Consider the following 18,817-nt stretch of genomic DNA (forward strand, 5'->3'; position numbering starts at 1 on the left):
CAATGCTGGCATGGAGGAAAAGGTCCTTTTTTGTTTCCAGTGTTGCTCCTGTTGAAATTCCTGGAATCACTTGATGATGCTTGACTGCTTCCATTCTTCTTGTAATTCTTTCCTTTTTCTCTATGCTTGACGAATAGAGCTCCTTCAATCTCATCTTCCTGTCTCATGATCCTCCTTTGCTCCTGAGCTTGTAATGCATTTAGCATTTCTGTCAAAGTAATTTTTGACATATCCTTGGTATTTTCCAAGGATGTAATTGTAGCCTCAAAGATTTCAGGAATTGTTACAAGAATTTTTTGAACAATTCTTGACTCAGGCAGGGACGAGCCAAGTAAACTGATTCGGCTTGCAATATTAAGCAGCCTGTCAGAGTACTCTTTGATGGATTCAGTCTTCTTCATCTTCTGCAACTCGAAATCACGCATCAAGTTCAACACTTGCATACCTTGAATTCTTTCATCCCCTTCATACTCAGTCTTGAGAAACTCCCATATCTCCTTTGCTGTTTTCAGAGACATGATTCGAGTGAAAATGGTGGATGCTACTGCAGCAAACAAGCACGCCTTTGCCTTTGATTTTTTTGTTTTCCTCTCCTTCTGTGATTTGACCTGCGCCATGGTGGGATTGTTTGGAAGTGCAGGGATTTCATAATCTTCTTCCACTGCCTCCCACAAATCCAGAGCCTCTAAGTATGTCTCCATCCGTACTGCCCAAAACTGGTAATTGTCACCATTGAACACTGGTGGAGCAATTGATGAGAAGTGTTCATAACTGCATTTTTCAAAACCTTCACCATTGAAGTAGTCCTCTATCCGACTGTACCAAGCTCTTGGAGCTTGTTTTAGGCCATACAGTGCCTTTCTTAATCGATACGCTTTCTGCTCCTCTCCTTTCCGAATGTATCCTTCAGGTTGTTCAATGTGAACAACCTCCTTCAGTTCTCCATGAAGAAATGCGCTTTTCACGTCGAGCTGAAAAACTTCCCAACTTCTTAGCGCAGCGAGAGAGAGTATCATCCTAATAGTGTCCCATCTGGCAACTGGTGAGAATACTTCACTATAATCTATTCCTTGTCTTTGTGCGTAACCCTTCACAACTAGTCGCGCCTTGTATTTGTCGACTTCTCCCCTTTCATTTAATTTGGTTTTAAAAACCCACTTTACTCCGATTTTTTTTATCCCTTTGGGCAGCTCCACTAACTCCCATGCATTATTTTTTTCGATAGCATGAATCTCGGCATCCATAGCTTGTCTCCATTTTATGTCTTTCACCGCCTCATCATAGCTTACTGGATCATCTGCTGTAGTGTAGAGCACCATAAATTGATCGTCTCCTTCCTCCTCCTCTGTAAGATTTTCCCCAGTTACGTAGTCTTGTAAGTGTGCTGGAGCTCTACTAATTCTCTTTGGCTGCTCCCTTTGAATTGTTAGAGATGATGAGGTGGCGTTTGCTCTCCAGGTGGCGTCTGCTCGACTTGCTTCACGGCTTGCTTCCTCGGCCTGAGCTTGAATTTGCTCATTTTCCATTTGAGTGTTGCCAGCGTGGTCGTTGCCAGCGTTGCCTTCTTCGTCAGCAAATGGCTCTGCATCTTCCCATTTTAATTCCTCCGTGTCACCATCTATCCTCCCCCAATTCCAAATCTCTTCTTCAGCAAAAATCACGTCTCGGCTAGTGATGATTTGTTTGCTTTCTGGATCAAAGAGTCTGTATGCTTTAGATTCTTCACTTATTCCTAAGAACACACATTTTTTACTCTTTTCTTCTAGCTTGACCCTCCTTTGATTTGGTACATGCACGTAAGCAATGCACCCAAAAATTCTGAAATGTGCCACACTTGGTTTCTGTCCAGTCCAGCATTCTTCTGGAGTTGCATCTTGCAGTGCTGCTGTTGGGCTTCGATTAATGATATGAACTGACCATTTTGCTGCCTCTGCCCATAAACTTCTAGGCATTTTTCCTTCTACCAGTAGACACCGAACCATGTTCATGAGTGTTCGGTTTTTGCGTTCTGCTACCCCGTTTTGTTGGGGTGTGTAGGACGTGGTAAGTTGTCTTTTGATACCCTGTGTGTTGCAAAAATCTGAAAAGATTTGAGAATTGTATTCTCCTCCACGATCACTTCGTAGACATCGAATTTTCAGCCCTGTCTCCATCTCCACGCTTGCTTTAAAAAACTTGAATTTCTCAAATGTTTCGCTCTTCTCTGTAAGTAAATAAATCCATGTCTTCCGGCTGAAATCATCAGTAAATGTCAGAATATACCGTCTGTTGCTCACGGTTTGTGGGGTTATGGGTCCACATAAATCGGAGTGGATTAGCTGCAATTTTTCGGAGGCTCTCCAGTTAGCCTTTTTTGGAATTTCTTCTCTATGTTGCTTCCCTTTGTTGCATACTTCACACACCTTGTGTACTGCTTGAATTTCTGGTAATCCGTGCACCATTTTTTTATGATGCAGTCCTTGAAGCCCTCTCAAATGAAGGTGGCCGAATCTCTTATGCCAAAGCCCTGTGATATCTTCCTGTATTACTTGCATACAAGCATCGTTATGTAATTCAGCAAGCATGACAAACATGCGGTTTGTTGTCATTTTTGTATGCACAATGAGGCCTTTCTTCGGATGAAAAATTTTACAAACTCCCTTTTTCATTAACACTGCTAAGCCTCTCTCCTGCAGCTGCCCCACACTTAACAAATTATTTGTTAAATCTGGGACGTAATAGACATTGCTGACAATTTGCTTCCTCCCTTGAACCTTCAGCTTCACATTTCCTTGACCCATGACTTGCATCCTAGCATTGTTGCCCAGCTTCACAGAGTGCGAAAAGCTCTCATCCAAAGTGACAAACCACTTTTTGTTGCCTGTCATGTGGTTTGAACAGCCTGAGTCAATAAACCACACTTCTTCCTTTGACAGCTCCTTTGTTTCACTGTGAGCCATAAGGAGAAGGACATCGTTTTCTAATTTCACATCTCCACCATTCACTGTCACGCAATCCACCAGTGCCACGTTGTCTCCATTTTTCAGCTCCACCAGTGCCACGTTATTTTCATTTTTCAGCTCCACGTCTCCACCATTCTCTTTCACACAATCCAGTGCCACGTTACCACCATTAACCAGCTCCACGTTATTTCCATCATTTGACACCACACCATCTCCACTTATTTTCACGCAATCCAGCTTCACAGCAGCATCTTCATCGTCCTCTGTTGTAATGTCTGCAGATCCCATTGGCTCAACGTGAGCCATGAGAAGAAGTTCCTCTTCATCATCCAATTCAACATAAAGAAGGAAGGAGGGAGTTTTTTGGTGGTAAGTCTCTATGTGGATGATTTAATTTTTACCGGCAATGATATAAAGCTGTGTAGAGAATTTAAAGCTTCCATGCAATCGGTATTTGATATGACTGACCTAGGGAGGATGAAGTATTTTCTGGGTGTTGAAGTACACCAAACGGATGCTGGAATATTTTTGTGTCAAGAAAAATATGCAGGTGAACTTCTTACGAGGTTTGGAATGGGCAGCTGCAATGCAGTTAATAATCCAATGGTTCCAGGAACTAAGTTATCATCACAGGAGAAAGGAGAAGAAGTAAACAGCACCGAATACAAGCAATTGATTGGTAGCCTTATGTACATTACGACAACTCGACCTGATATAATGTATGCTGTAAGTTTCTTAAGCAGATTCATGGCCGCGCCAAAAGAAGGACATTTACTAGCTGCAAAAAGAATACTTCGGTACTTAAAGGGGACAATTGATTTCGGTGTTTTCTACAAGAAAGGTTCAGATAACATCCTCAAAGGCTACACAGATAGCGATTTTGCGGGAGACTTAGATGGAGGAAAAAGCACGTCCGGGTATGTGTTCATGATGGGAGATGGGGCAGTAGCATGGAGTTCCAGGAAGCAGCCAATCGTCACACTATCAACTACGGAGGCCGAATATGTAGCAGCTACCACATGTGCATGTCATAGTATATGGATGAAGGAAGTTCTAAACAGTGTTGAAGAAGATTATTGTAAGTGTATTACCGTATTCTGTGACAATAGCTCATCCATTAAATTGTCTAAGAATCCGGTACTACATGGAAGAACAAAACATATCAATGTGAGATTTCATTTTATTAGAGATTTGATCAAGAAGGGAGAAGTGGAACTAGTCTACTGTGGAACAAAGGAGCAAATAGCGGACATCATGACCAAACCACTCAAACTCGAAGATTTTGTGAAACTCCGCATGCTCTTAGGAGTACAAGAGAAGAAGGCATTAAACTGAGCTGAACAAACACGGCATGCTCAGTTTAGGGGAGGATTTGTTAAGTTCATTTGAATAAATATATGCATGCATGCATAAGTGCAGAATAATAACATGTTTCTCAATTGATGTGGCGGTCAAGGAGTAGACCTATTCCCACGCTATTCTCAGCTAGAGTGGTAGTCAAGAAGTGGACCTATTCTCACGCCACATTTGTGGTGATTTGATTTGCAGATCATCACAGTAGAGATAGTAGAAGTAGTGGCTAATATTTCTCAATTCTGTTATGTAAAGAGCTGTATTTAAACAGCCCCACTTTGCTTAATAAAGTGTGTAGTTTTTCATCAATCTTGTGAGTTCCATAATCAGAGCTTGAAACACTAACAGAATACCAATTAATGCCAAACGATATCAAGACAGAACCAATATTCACTCAATTCGGTTCCAGCAGAAGATAACTGAAGAAAGAATTAACAAAGAGAAAGAAAGCTGATATTTTATTGCAGAAAATGAAGATTACAAGAAAGATAGAACAAGTAGCCTCACACCACTCAAGAGAATCACTCTCATTTTGGAATCACACCAAAGACAAGAACTGTATTACAATCTACTAATTCAGACAAACATTCTACATTAAATAGAAATACATATTACAGTTAATACTAAATAACTACCTAAGATAAGAACAATGACAGTTACAATAATTGCTTCTGCCACTTGGAAGTATGAGATGATCTTCAGTTATTAATTGTAACTTCCTTTTTGCCCACGTGTAACACTGGAATCGTAGCCTCCATAGAATGTATTCCTTTACTTGAATTATCTTGATCCCGGTCAGTTGTTATGGCCTTCTGTTTGCTTTGGACTTGAGTTCTGTCACTTGGAATACTCGAACTTGCATCAATTTCCTCACTCCCCAAGCAACTTGCCTCAGGCAAGTATTGTTGAATATAATCTTGAAGTAACTGAGGATTCAAACGTTGGATTTCCTTCTCATGGACCCATGTTGCTTCTGATTGCGGTTTGGATGCCCATTGAACTAAGAATTTATTATAGCCTCCTCTTCTGTTGGACACGTACTGATGTGCTAAAATAGAAGTCACGATTTCTGGTGCAGGAACAACTTGAGGGATTGTTGATGGTGCAGGCTGGTCTTCAAGAATTGATGGAGGGCCATGGTAGGCCGTTAGATCTGCAACATTGAAAATGGGACTAAATTGAAACTCTGGTGGCAAATCAACCAAATAAGCATTGTCTCCCAATTTCTTCAAGATGTGAAATGGACCACCCCTACGAGCATGTAATTTGCTATAAGTTCCAGGGGGAAACCTCTCTGGCCGTAATCTTATCAATACAAGATCTCCTTCTGCAAACTGCACTTCCCTTCTGTGACGATTGGCATGTTCAGCATACTTAGCCACTTGCTCTGCCATTTTACATCTGACGCTGCTATGTAATGAGGACATAAATGTGGCAAAATCTAGGCCGCCTTCACTAGTCTTCTGAGGTAATGGTAGAGAAATGGTGTCAGTAGGCACTTTGGGGTGCAATCCATATACCAACTCAAAAGGTGTGTGCCCGGTAGTCCGATTGACAGAGTTATTGTAGGCAAATTCTGCTTGAGGCAGAACTAAATCCCAGCTGACTCCATGCTCATTGGTTAAACACCGTAAAAGATTACCAAGACTTCTGTTTATTACTTCAGTTTGGCCATCGGTTTGAGGGTGGAAGGCACTAGAAAAAAGGAGTTTTGTCCCTAACTTAGCCCACAATGTCTTCCAAAAATAACTGACAAACTTAACATCCCTGTCTGAGACAATAGATAGTGGAATGCCATGCAGCCGTATAACCTCTTTCAAAAACAAAGATGCAATATGGGAGGCATCAAAAGTCTTCTTGCAGGGAACAAAATGTGCCATTTTTGAGAACCGATCCACCACCACCATAATGGAATCATGCCCCCGAACTGTCCTGGGAAGTCCCAAAACAAAATCCATGCTCAACTCAAGCCATGGTTGATGCGGGATTGGCAAGGGAGTATAAAGACCAGCATTAGTCTTGTTTCCCTTATTCAGTTGACAGATCCTGCATCTATTCACAATAGTATTAACATCCTTTCGCATACCTGGCCAGTAAAACCGATTGGCAACCAGTGAATATGTCTTGTCCTGACCAAAGTGTCCTGCAAGCCCTCCACCATGTAATTCATGAATAATGAACTCACGCATTGATCCTTTTGGGATGCAGATACAGCCTCCTTTAATTAAATACTCGTCCAAGATAACATAATCTGCTATGGAAGTGGAAGGTTTGCTGTTGAGAGATTCCCAGATCTTTTGAAAATCTGGATCTGTAGAATAAGAGGTCTTCACGAAAGCAAAACCTGAGGGGTTAGTTGACAGGATAGTGGAAGGATGAGATCTTCTACTAAATGCATCAGCCACCTTATTTTCACGACCAGTTTTGTGTCTGATAACAAAACTGAATTGTTGCAGGAAACTAATCCACCTAGCATGTCTAGGACTCAACTTGTTCTGTGAATGTAAATATTTCAATGAATCATGGTCTGTAAATAAAATGAACTCACGGTGGATAAGATATGGTCGCCAATGCTTCAATGTCTGAATTAGAGCATAAAACTCTAAATCATAGGCTGAGTATCTCCTCCTGGTGTCATTTAATTTCTCACTGTAAAATGCAATGGGGTGTCCAGCCTGGCTTAATACACCTCCTATACCCACCTGAGAGGCATCACAAGAAATTTCAAAAATTTGGGAGAAATCTGGAAGTTTCAGAACGGGTGCCTCTGTCATCTTCTGTTTAATAAGCTGGAATGCTGCATTGGCTGCTGGAGTCCATTTAAAAACCTTGGCCTTTAGACATTCTGTAATTGGGGCCATAATGGTGCTGAATGTGTGAATGAATCGTCGATAAAAAGTGGCTAACCCATGGAAGCTTCTAACTTCAAAGAATGTCTGCGGTTCTGGCCACTCCACGATTGCTCTCACTTTCTCCGGATCAACTTCTACACCTTGTTGTGATATAATAAACCCCAGGAAGTGTGTCTTTGGTTGAAGAAAAGAACATTTGTTGAAATTTGCATAGAACTTTTCTTGTCGTAACACTTGCAGGATTTGTGTCAGATGTTGAAGATGCTCATCCCTGTGCTGGCTGAAGACAAGTATGTCATCAAAATAAACAACAACACACCTGCCTAAATATGGCTTCAACGTCTGAGTCATCACCCTCATGAACGTGCTTGGTGCGTTGGTGAGGCCAAAAGGCATCACTAACCATTCGTACAACCCTTCTTTTGTCTTGAAAGCCGTCTTCCATTCATCTCCAGGCCTGAGACGAATCTGATGGTAACCACTTCGCAAATCCAGTTTGGAGAAGATGTTGGCTTGTCCCAATTGATCCAGCAGATCGTCCAATCGTGGGATTGGAAAGCAATACTTGACAGTTATTTTGTTTACTGCTCTGCTATCAATACACATCCTCCAGCTACCATCTTTTTTTGTCATCTCAAATACACTCATCATCTCTTGCTTGAACGTCTCCACATTATTGTTGTTATTTCCTGTTACAAGCAAATCATCAACGTAAAGTGAGATGATAAGGATGTTATCACCATTTTGCTTGATGTAAAGAGTCGATTCAGAGAGGCTTTTAGTGAATCCATCCGTACTGCCCAAAACTGGTAATTGTCACCATTGAACACTGGTGGAGCAATTGATGAGAAGCTTACTTCTGTCTCCATGGGTTACAACACAGATCCCTTTAAATCAAGAAGCTCTGATACCAATTGTCGTTGTTGCAGTGATTCTGAACAACACAAATAACAAAGGATAATGCTTGTGTTTAAGAAGAGATTGATGAATGAAAAACTTGAATACTTTATTCATAACTGCAGCTCAATTTATAGAGCTGATACATAACAAACTCCTATGATCATGGTCCTACATTCAAGCCATGATCAATTGATAATGGAAATAACAGAGCTGAGAAGTAGTAGCAAGAACAAGAGAATAGGAACAGAATTGACTAAATCAAAAATTAAAGAAAGAGTAAAATTCCAGCTCAGCAGTCCTGAACATTATTTCTAACAGAAATAAAGTTGTTGGAATTGAAAAAATTGATGGAAGAGATTTTGTATACTGGAGAATGCAAATTGAAGATTATCTCCACGGAAAGAAACTTCACCTTGCTTTGCTAGGAAGAAAGCCAGAAAATATGGATAAAGAAGAATGAGTCAGATTAACCTTAAGGAGAAAGGTTGCATATAATGTCATCCAAAAAAGAAGTATTGTGGGGCTAATGACAGCAATGTACGACATGTATGAAAAGCTATCAGCAAACAACAAGGTGTATTTGATGAAGAATTTATTCAATTTAAAGATGACAGAAAGAATGTCCATCACACAACACTTAATAATATCAACATTATCACGAATCAATTGTTATATGGTGAAATTGAATTTGATGATGAGCTACGAGCATTGATGTTGTTGGCTTCACTTCCAAATAGTTGGGAGGCTATGCAACTCTGCCGAAAAGTCTAAATTAAACTATGATAACATTCGAGACTTGATTCTTAGAGAAGAACATAAAAAAGATTCAGGTGATTCTTTAGCTTTTGGTTCTACCTTGAATCTTGAGATGAGAGGTAGAAGATTTGATAGATATTCAAATCATGGTAGATTAAAATCTAGACCAAAATCCCGTCAAGGTCGAAGCAAGTCAAGATTCAGAAAACAAGTAGAATGTTGGCATTGTGGCAAACCAGGTCATATTTAGGTGAACTGTAACTTGATGACGAAGGATGATGAGAATAAATCTGCTAAGCAATAACAGAAGATGGACATGAAGCATTAGTACTTTCGGTTTATAGTTCCCTTGATTCTTGGGTGTTAGACTCAGGAGCCTCTTTCCACACTACTCCACACCAAGAAATCATACGGAATTATGTTGCTGGTGAATATGATGTGGCGTATCTAGCAGATGGAGAGCCATTGAAAATTGTGGGCAAATGAGATATGGAGATAAAACTGCCAATCGGATCTGTATGGCAGTTACAACAGGTGAGACATGTACTTGAACTGAAGAAGAATTTGATCTCTGTGGGACAACTTGATGAAAGTGTCCCTTTTCATAAATTTTATGGGAGCTATATGGAAGGGCTCTAAAGGAGCAATAGTTTTGGATCGAGGTTAGAAAACTGGCACCTTGTAAATGACCTCAGCATCAAATCATAGCATTTCTATTGCTGAAGCTAAAAATCAGGAATAATTATGGCACTATAGACTTGGCTGTATGAGTGAAAAGGGAATGAAGCTTCTTCTTTCAAAGGAAAAGCTACCATGTTGATAGATAATGGTGAAAAATAAAATCATGATGAAGTTATGCAAGTTGAAGAATCAAGCAAATGAGAGTTGGCTATGAAAGATGAGATGAATTATTTGTTAGGGAATTAGACATGGAAGCTAACTGAACCACCTACGTGAAAAAAAGCTTTGCACAACAAATAGGTGTCCAGGATAAAAGAAGAACACGATAGCAACAAACATTACAAATAGAGATTAGTCACGAAGGAATTCAACAAAAAGAAGGTATCAATTAAATATATATATATATTCTCTAATGGTGACACTTACAACAATTAGATTGGTACTGGGAATTGTAGCCGTAGAAGTTTACATCTTGAGCAGTTAGATGTGAAGAATTGTTTCCTTCATAGAGATTTAGAGGAAGACATCTACATGAAGCAGCTTGAGGTTTTTTCACTGAAAGGAAAAGAGAACATGGTTTGCAAGTTGGGAAGGAGTTTGTAAGGCTTGAAACAAGCTCTGGTATAAGAAGTTTGATAACTTTATATGCAGTAATGGGTTCATGAAACTGCAAGCAGACCATTGTTGCTATGGGAAGAATTTTGGCAACTCCTATATTATCTTATTGCTATATATGGATGATATGCTAGTTGCATGATCTAGCATCGATGAGATCAATAAGTTAAATAAATAGTTGTCATTACAATTTGAAATGAAGGATTTGGGAGCTGCAAAACAAATCCTTGGTATGAGAATTTTCAGGAATAGAATGGTACCATGAAGCTTTCATAAGAAGAGTACATGAAGAAAGTTCCTCGGAGAACTCCACCTATACTTTTGTCTCGCAGTTCTCTCTAAGAAATCCTAGGTTTAACTTAACTTCTACACCAAAACCTCAAGTCATTGTTACAACAACAAATGAGTCCCACATTCAGGCTGCCATTAATTTTTCCTAAGTTCACAACTTGCAACTTAGAAAAACAAACCAAACCAAACATGTCAATGTTTTTTTAATCCTTTTTATTTATCAAAAGACTAAATAATCCCTAGCCCAACCCAATAATAACAAAAAAACAAAAAAAAAACTAGTAGCTACATGAAAAAAGTACCCTTTGACCCAAGGTTTAAGAATTTTAATTTCAAGGGTAGACAAGTCTTTTTATTGTGCTGATAAAAAGAAAGAAAGAAAAAAGCCTTCATTATCAGTTATAGTTTTTTTTTTCAAATGTAAATAGGTTATTGATATGATTCGGGCAACGAAAAAACGATCTGATTCGGTTTCTGTCGTAAAGTTCCAACTGTCCAGTTTTACGACATCAAACATAACTCGCAATCCGACTGTTGGATCATACTAAATATTTATCTAGAGTTTCTAGACATATTGTTAAATGTTGGGTTAAAGTTGTAGATCAATCGAAGTCCAATAATGAAATGCAACACATACTAGAAGCTACTAAATGGGTTCTAATATCTGATTTCTTTTGATTTATGAACTTTTTATTTGTTATGGATTCTTTATCCAGTGAACACTAGGATATTCAGCAGAAAAAAAACAAATATTTGGTAAAACAAAGTGGTTTCAATTAAGCTTTGAATATGCCAGCACAATACATCAACAAAGCATGTGTTTTACAAGAGAGATAATGGACAAGCAAGCCACTTTGGTAGCAGCATCTTCATACAAAGTGAATATCACTTTCAAATTCCTTACAAGATAAGATGGGGCAGTCATGGGCAGTAAAGGAGAAGTCAGAGAACACATGAAAAAAAAAAATGACAGATTCCAGCACTAATGAATAATTTCGGCAGCTTTGTGTAATTCAAATTTCAGTTTTTGTTGTTTTTATTTTATGCTGTATTTTATTTAGGTCATGTCCAGACCTTAGTTCTTTAAGTTATTAGTTTAGGGAAATATAAATACCCTTTTGAAAGTGAATGTAAGGCTTGGAAATTACAGACTTTGTTGAATGAATTATTTGTGTTTGAGAGGATTTTCACACTTTGATTCTTAAATGAACTGAAAAATATAACGTGATGATAATATTCACTTAAATTAATTATTGTACACTTTGATATCAATAGATGAAAATAACCTTTATAGTATCCTAATTATTTGTTTTTTTTTTAACAACATTAATGTCATTTTACTATGCAATCCAAAAGACAAAACCTATTTTGTCCCCAAACAATTTTAAAATACAAAGAAAATTCTATTAGCCTATGAGTGTTTTTTTTAAGAAAAAAAAAAAGGGAAAGAAGGTGAAAATATTCTTTTTATCTAGAATGCAATGTGACTAGGTGAACAGTGTATTCACCTTCTTTTCCATTTATTTTTTTAATATTTACAGACGTGGTCATTTGAACTATTGACTAGTCCTAATATTTGAGCAACCATGTTCAAATAAAAAAGTGCACTGCTTTTGTGGATATTGGATGACATTTTAATATGAACAAATGCATCAACCAAAGTCAACAGAAACCTGCCTCAAAAAGTAGCCTTGTCAGAATGGACACTTGACAGTATTACGGATGGAGGATCTCGATGATTATCAAAAAAAAAAAACGGATGGAGGGTTGAAATTAAGCAAATTACTTTTCTAAAGCTTGAAAATCCCTAATTAATTTAAGTTTATTAGACCATAAATTATAAGTTTATTAGAACTACAAGCTCAACATTCAACATTCTGGATAAAATAATAATTACTTGCACAAGAGGTTTATCATATGTTTAGAAAATTATTTTTACAAGCGTGGTCATTTGAACTATCTACGAGTCCTAAATTTTGAGCCACCAGACAGATTCAATGCTAGGGAAAAAACCTGCCTTTGTGGATATCTGTTGATTTGAACTTTCTAGCCGTGTCTAGATGCTTGACTTGTTCAAATTCTTGGCAAAACGTCTTCAATCCTATTTATTTAATTTTTTGTTTTAAAAGTGTTTTTAAAAAAGTTTTAAAATTTTTTATTTTTTCTTTACTTCAAATTAATATTTTTTTGGTGTTTTAAGATCATTTTGATGTGCTAATGTCAAAAATATTTTTTTAAAATATTATTTTAATGTATTTCCGAGTAAAAAATACTTTAAAAAACAATTACAACTACACCCTCAAATACCCTCGATTTTCTTCCTAAGCAACCATTCTCTTAATAGATGTAGTATAAATAAGAGAGTATGTTACCAAGTTCCTATGCTCAAATCAAGTAGTTTTAGAGATGACTACATGTCTAAGCACTACAACAATGTTGCCCTTTCTGTGTTTCCTTCTCTTTTCCTTCTTATGGTCAGCTTCAGCTCACACTCATGAGGATTTTCTACAATGCCTTTCCCTTTATTCTGAAGACTCCAATTCCTTTTCCAAGCTCGTTTATACCCCAAACAACTCTTCCTATTTACATGTCTTGCAGGGCTCTATACAGAACTCCAGGTTTAATACAACTGCAACCCCAAAACCTCCAGTTATTGTCACACCAATGAATGTATCCCACATTCAAGCCACCATTTTCTGTTCCCAAAAACATGGCATGAATGTTAGAATTCGCAGCGGCGGCCATGATTATGAGGGTCTTTCATATGTTTCTGTTCTCCCTTTTGTCATCATTGATCTAATCAATCTTCGAGCAATCAATGTTGATGTAGAAAACAGCACTGCTTGGGTTCAAGCTGGTGCAACTCTTGGCGAGCTTTACTATAGCATTGCTGAGAAAAGCGGAACTCTTGCCTTTCCTGCAGGTGCTTGTCCTACTGTTGGTGCTGGAGGGCACTTAAGTGGAGGTGGGTATGGAGGGCTGATGCGGAAATATGGCCTTGCTGCTGATAACATAATTGATGCTCAATTAATCGACGCTAAAGGTAGAATTCTTGATAGAGCATCAATGGGAGAAGATTTGTTTTGGGCCATTCGAGGCGGTGGAGGAAATACTTTTGGAGTTGTTGTTGCATGGAAATTGAAGTTGGTTCCTGTTCCACACACAGTGACATTCTTCTCCGTCTTAAGATCTTTGGAAGAAAATGCAACCAAGTTAATCCATCGGTGGCAGTACGTTGCAAATAAGCTTCCCGAAGATCTCTTCATTACAGCATATATAACCAAAATTAATTCTAGTCAGGAAGGAATTTCAACAATACAAGCTGAATTCCCTTCTTTATTTCTTGGTGGGGCTGATAGGCTTCTTCCATTGATGCAAGAGAACTTCCCTGAGCTCGGCTTAGTGAAAGATGATTGCACCGAAATGAGCTGGGTAGAATTTGTCCTCTACAATTCTGGATATTCTAGTAATTCTTCCTTGGATGTGTTGCTCAACAGGACTCCTCAATACATAACAAATTTCAAAGCAAAATCTGACTACGTCAAGAAACCTATGCCTGAAATTGCGTTCGAAGGGATATGGAAAAGGTTTCTTAAAGTAGGTATAGAGACGCCTAGATTGGTCCTGGTTCCTTATGGAGGAAAAATGGATCAGATTTCGGAATCTAGCATCCCATTTGCGCATAGAGCTGGTAATTTATACAAAATTCAATACTTGCTGCTTTGGAATGAGCAAGGCAAGGAAGCATCAATGAGACATATAGCTTGGATTAGAAGGCTTTACAGTTACACGGCTCCTTATGTTTCAAAAAACCCTCGAGAAGCATATATCAATTATAGGGACCTTGACGTAGGGATGAACAATATTCAAGGCAACACAAGTTATAAACAAGCAAGCATTTGGGGCAGGAAATATTTCAAGAATAACTTTGACAGGTTAATACAAGTGAAGACTGCAGTTGATCCTGATAATTTCTTTAGAAATGAACAAAGCATCCCACCACTCTCTTCTTCGTGATCATTGCGACCAGATGATTTTTTATATTTGAAAATGATTTGATGCTGATAAAGGTATTTTCTTCTGTATTAGACATTAATAAAAGTTTGGTCAGTGATCATTTATGGCCAGAGATTTTATATATTAGTCCAATAAAAATGGAGAACACATGTCATTTGTTTTTTAAATAAATTAGCATTGATCATTTGTTTGAACACTTCAATTTTTGTTTTATATATAAATTTTTTTTTCTATATTTTGTGTGTGTTAATGACTTGATACCATCCAGCATTGCTGCTCATTGTGCTGAAGACGGATAAATTAATGGATAGGAAGCCAAAATAAAAGGACTTAGAGGAGTTTCAATATGAAAATAACAGAGTTACAAAGCCACATAGTATTGGTCAGGAATTTAATGAAATATACCAGCAAGTTTTATCATAAAAATACATAAATTATGGTCTAATTTCAAGAGTAGCATGCAAGATGAACGAGTTTATAGGGTAGCTAATCAATTTTATTATAGCAATTGAATTTTTTATATATAATGAATTAGTATTGCTTATAAAAGTTATGAGGTGACTTTGAAATATTGCATATACTTGAATCATAAAATATTTCGGATTATTTTTCTAGAGTGTTGGCCATAAACAATTAGATGAAAAAAAATATAAGGAGAAGATGAAAGAAATCGTGTGTGGTAGAAAAGATCTTATGCTTGCTGCAAAAGAAATTCTATTATATAATAGTCGCGATAGAGAAATCACATAATATGAATTTTTTTGACAATTCAAGGTCTCATGAGGAAAGTACAAGCCCATAAAAAAAAAGTCAACAAAATTCAAGAAAACATAGGTGCACAAACACTCTTTTTAAAATTCTATACAAAAGAAAAGTAAAATGACTCTGGATATACCTAAAGAGGTAGAGGGCATAGACAAGGCAGAGAAAGAGAAGGAAGAGATAGATTTGGAAGAGGAGGCTGAGGCGACCTCAATAGGTCAATTGGTTGACCAAATGAAGCAAATTGGTCGACCGATTCCACTAACAGTAGCAATTAGAGATATGGGTTTGAAAAAACAAAAGTTAAATATTATAATTGTCAAAGAATAAGTCATTATGCTAGGGATTGTTGGAATCCAACCAAAATGGTTGAAAAGAATGTCAATCTAGTAGTAAAAGAGAAACAAGAAGCTTCCATATTACTAGTCCATGATGAACGAATGAAAACCAAAGAAAACATGTGGTGTCTAGAAAATGGAGCTAGCAATCACATGTGTGGAGACAAAGATAAATTTGTGGAGCTTGATGAATCAATTAAAGGTAATGTCACATTTGCAAATTATTCAAAGGTTTCCATCAAAGAGAAAGGTACGATTCTGATTCAAATGAAAGATGATAGTCATTAATTTATTGGTGATGTTTATTATATCCCAACTATAAAAAGTAACATATAGAGTTTAGGATAATTTTTCGAGAAAGGGTTATGAAATTAAGATGAAAGATCATACTTTGATATTACTTGATACCTATGAAACTATGATTGCAAAGGTAACCATGATAAAGAACAAAATGTTTTTGCTAAATATAAAGACAGATGTGCCTAAATGTTTAAAGGCATGTGTGAATATGAGACATGGTTTTGACATATGAGACTTAGGCATGTAAACTTTGATAGCTTGAAGATGATGGTGCAAAAAAAGATGTTAAAGGGTCTACCATCCATTGAACATCTAAATCAGTTGAGTGAAGAATGTTTAGTGGGCAAATAATTTTACAAAAACTTTCCAAATGATACATCTAGAGCAAGCCAACCCTTATAAGAGATACACACAGACGTATGTGGTCCTATTCAACCATGCTCATTGGATGAAAATTTGTATTTTCTACTTTTTATTGATGATTACATTAGAAGAAAACATCTTTATACTTACAAGAAAAGTCTAATATGTTTAATAGCTTTAAGAAGGCATTAGTTGAAAAAAAAAGTGGTTATTCTATAAAATCACTTAGGACAAACAGGGGGTGAATTTTGTTCTAATGAGTTTTGTGAAGATTATGTTATAGAAAGACTCCTAACAGTGCCTATATCCCAAAAAAAAAATGGCGTGGTAAAGAGAAAGAATAGAAGCATCCTAAATATGGCAAAAAGGATGCTCAAAACCAAGAAAATGCCAAAGAAGTTTTGGGATGAAGCTGTAGATTGTGTTGTTTACTTGTCAAATAGGTGTCTTACAAAAGAATTGAATGACATGACTCCACAAGAGGCATGAAATGGAAGAAAGCAGTGCTACTCACTTGAAGGGTTTTTAGAGCATTGGCTATGTGCATGTAGATGATCAAGTAAGGACTAAGCTAGATGACAACTTTTGGGTGGGCATATTAGTGGAGGAGGATTCAGCATGATCTCGCGTGAATTTGGCCTTGCAACAAATATGTGTTAGATGCTAAATTGATTGATATTCAAAGCAGAATCCTTAATAGAGCATCAATGGGAGAAGACATTTTGGGCCATTCAATTCGCTGGTGAAAACATCTTCGGAGTGGTTTTAGCATGGAAAATAAACTTGGTTATGTTACAGAACCATTTCAACCCAATAATTTAAGTTGTTAGGTGAGGTTTCAATATATAATTTATATTATATTCTAACACACCCCCTTAAGTGAAAACTCTTTGGGCTAGAAACTTGCACAGACCTACACCACTGTCGCGGGTGCGCGGCGTCGCGGCGAGTATTCCACTTTTAAAATCTAGAAAGTGTGTAGTGTATCTATCTGGCAAATGTGGGGAGACAAGAAAATATTGTCTTTTGTTGGTAGAAAATGGAATGGGAGTCGCCACCTAGTATTTTGGTCACTAGGAACCCTAACTGGTCTCAGAGATTGGGTACGGGGACTGGTTGCGTAAAGGGAAGGTATTAGCACCCCAAATACGCCCTACCTAAGGTAAGCTGCATTGTTTATTTGTCTGATAAAATTCAAGGTCTCGTTGTGTTTCCTAGTTGTTGGTCCGTCTATGGTTCAAGAAAAGTCCTCCTCAATAAGGAGGTCCTTATCTTATCGGGTAAAACGTAGCCGTTCTAACGTCTATGTAAAAAACCATATTTTTAATATTAGGAATACGTTTTACGTATAAATTCGTAATCCCAAATACTAAAAGAATACAAAAAGATTTTTTAGAATTTTTGAAATATTGGCCTAGTTCTCATGGCTTGAATAAACTGGTTATTAAAGCCAAAATGCATGCTAATACATATATTGTTTTGAAATTTCCTTTGTTGTGTGAAAATATGATGTTATAATATTTATATATATATTGGAGAGACTAGGCCGTATGCATGAAAACAAAACATTTTTTTTTTGTTTTTTTATGTCTTGACGAAAACCGGGTACTTTAATACCGGATTTGTATCTTTACAGTATAAAAATACAAACCGATATTGATCAAAATACAGTAATAAACTTACAGAAAATCACATATTTTTTGAAATAATTTTCAAAGAAATTAATTAATTTTTCTATATATATCTAGATATAAATAATACGAAACACAATATAATATACACAACATATAATATATAATTGGGCTGGGCTGGGCCGGCCCAACGAACTGGGCCGGACTCAGCCCCAAAATGTGTTGGGCCGATCTTGGCCCAACAAAAATCTGGTATTTCTCTTCTGGGCCAGACCCGACCCAGAAGGCAGAGCTGGGCCAGGATCAGCCTGGCCCAGCAACAAAACTAACTGGGCCAGAACGAGTCTGGCCCTGCACCAGAAACCAACGGGGGGGAATTATTTTCCCCCCATCCTCCTGCATGCAGAACGAATGTTCTGCATGCAAAAGGAAACGCAGGTGACAAAAAAATAAGATGAGGGGGAAGGAAAGTTTACCTGGCGTGGAGGAGGCGTTGTCCTGCTGGCGTGCACTAGTCCCGGCTGGACGAAGAAGGAGCAGATTCCTGCAGAGGAGAAGGAAAGCTCTCGGCTGGAGCTGTTGGCGTGACTGAGGACGGAGCTGCTACTCCGGTTGCTGCTGGGCGTCGCTGGAGGAAGGAGGACGGCTGTTGGCCGGTGAAGAAGCTGGAAGGCGGAGGCTTGCTCCTGTGGAGGCTGTCGCTGCTGAGGAGGCCGTGGGAGGCGTTGCTGGGGCTGTTGAAGCTGCGGTGAAGGAGGAGCTGAGGTGAAGATCTGTTTGAGGAGAGGGTCTTGGCTGAGAGACTGATTAGTGAGGGAAGATCTGTCGCTGGCTTTGTATTGATGGGAGGGAGAGGGGACAGTGTTTCTTTGGGGTTGCTGGAAGAGAATGAGAGGACAGGGAGGGGGCTGCCCCGGTTTGGCTTTGCAAGAGAGGGGGCTGTCCCTTGTTCCTGGCTGCTGAGGGGTGGAAGAAAATCAAACCGGCTGGGAGAGAGGAGAGGAAGATGATGAGTG

At 38.1% G+C, this 18,817-nt stretch overlaps 1 pseudogene; it reads left to right on the forward strand.

The window, feature by feature from the left end:
* The first annotated feature begins 12,762 nt into the window (after window positions 1-12,762).
* Window positions 12,763-14,603, forward strand: LOC18103513 (tetrahydroberberine oxidase-like; annotated as a pseudogene).
* Window positions 14,604-18,817: the final 4,214 nt, after the last annotated feature.

This window comes from Populus trichocarpa, chromosome 11, assembly GCF_000002775.5.
Source record: "Populus trichocarpa isolate Nisqually-1 chromosome 11, P.trichocarpa_v4.1, whole genome shotgun sequence".
NCBI classification, from domain to species: Eukaryota; Viridiplantae; Streptophyta; class Magnoliopsida; order Malpighiales; family Salicaceae; genus Populus; species Populus trichocarpa.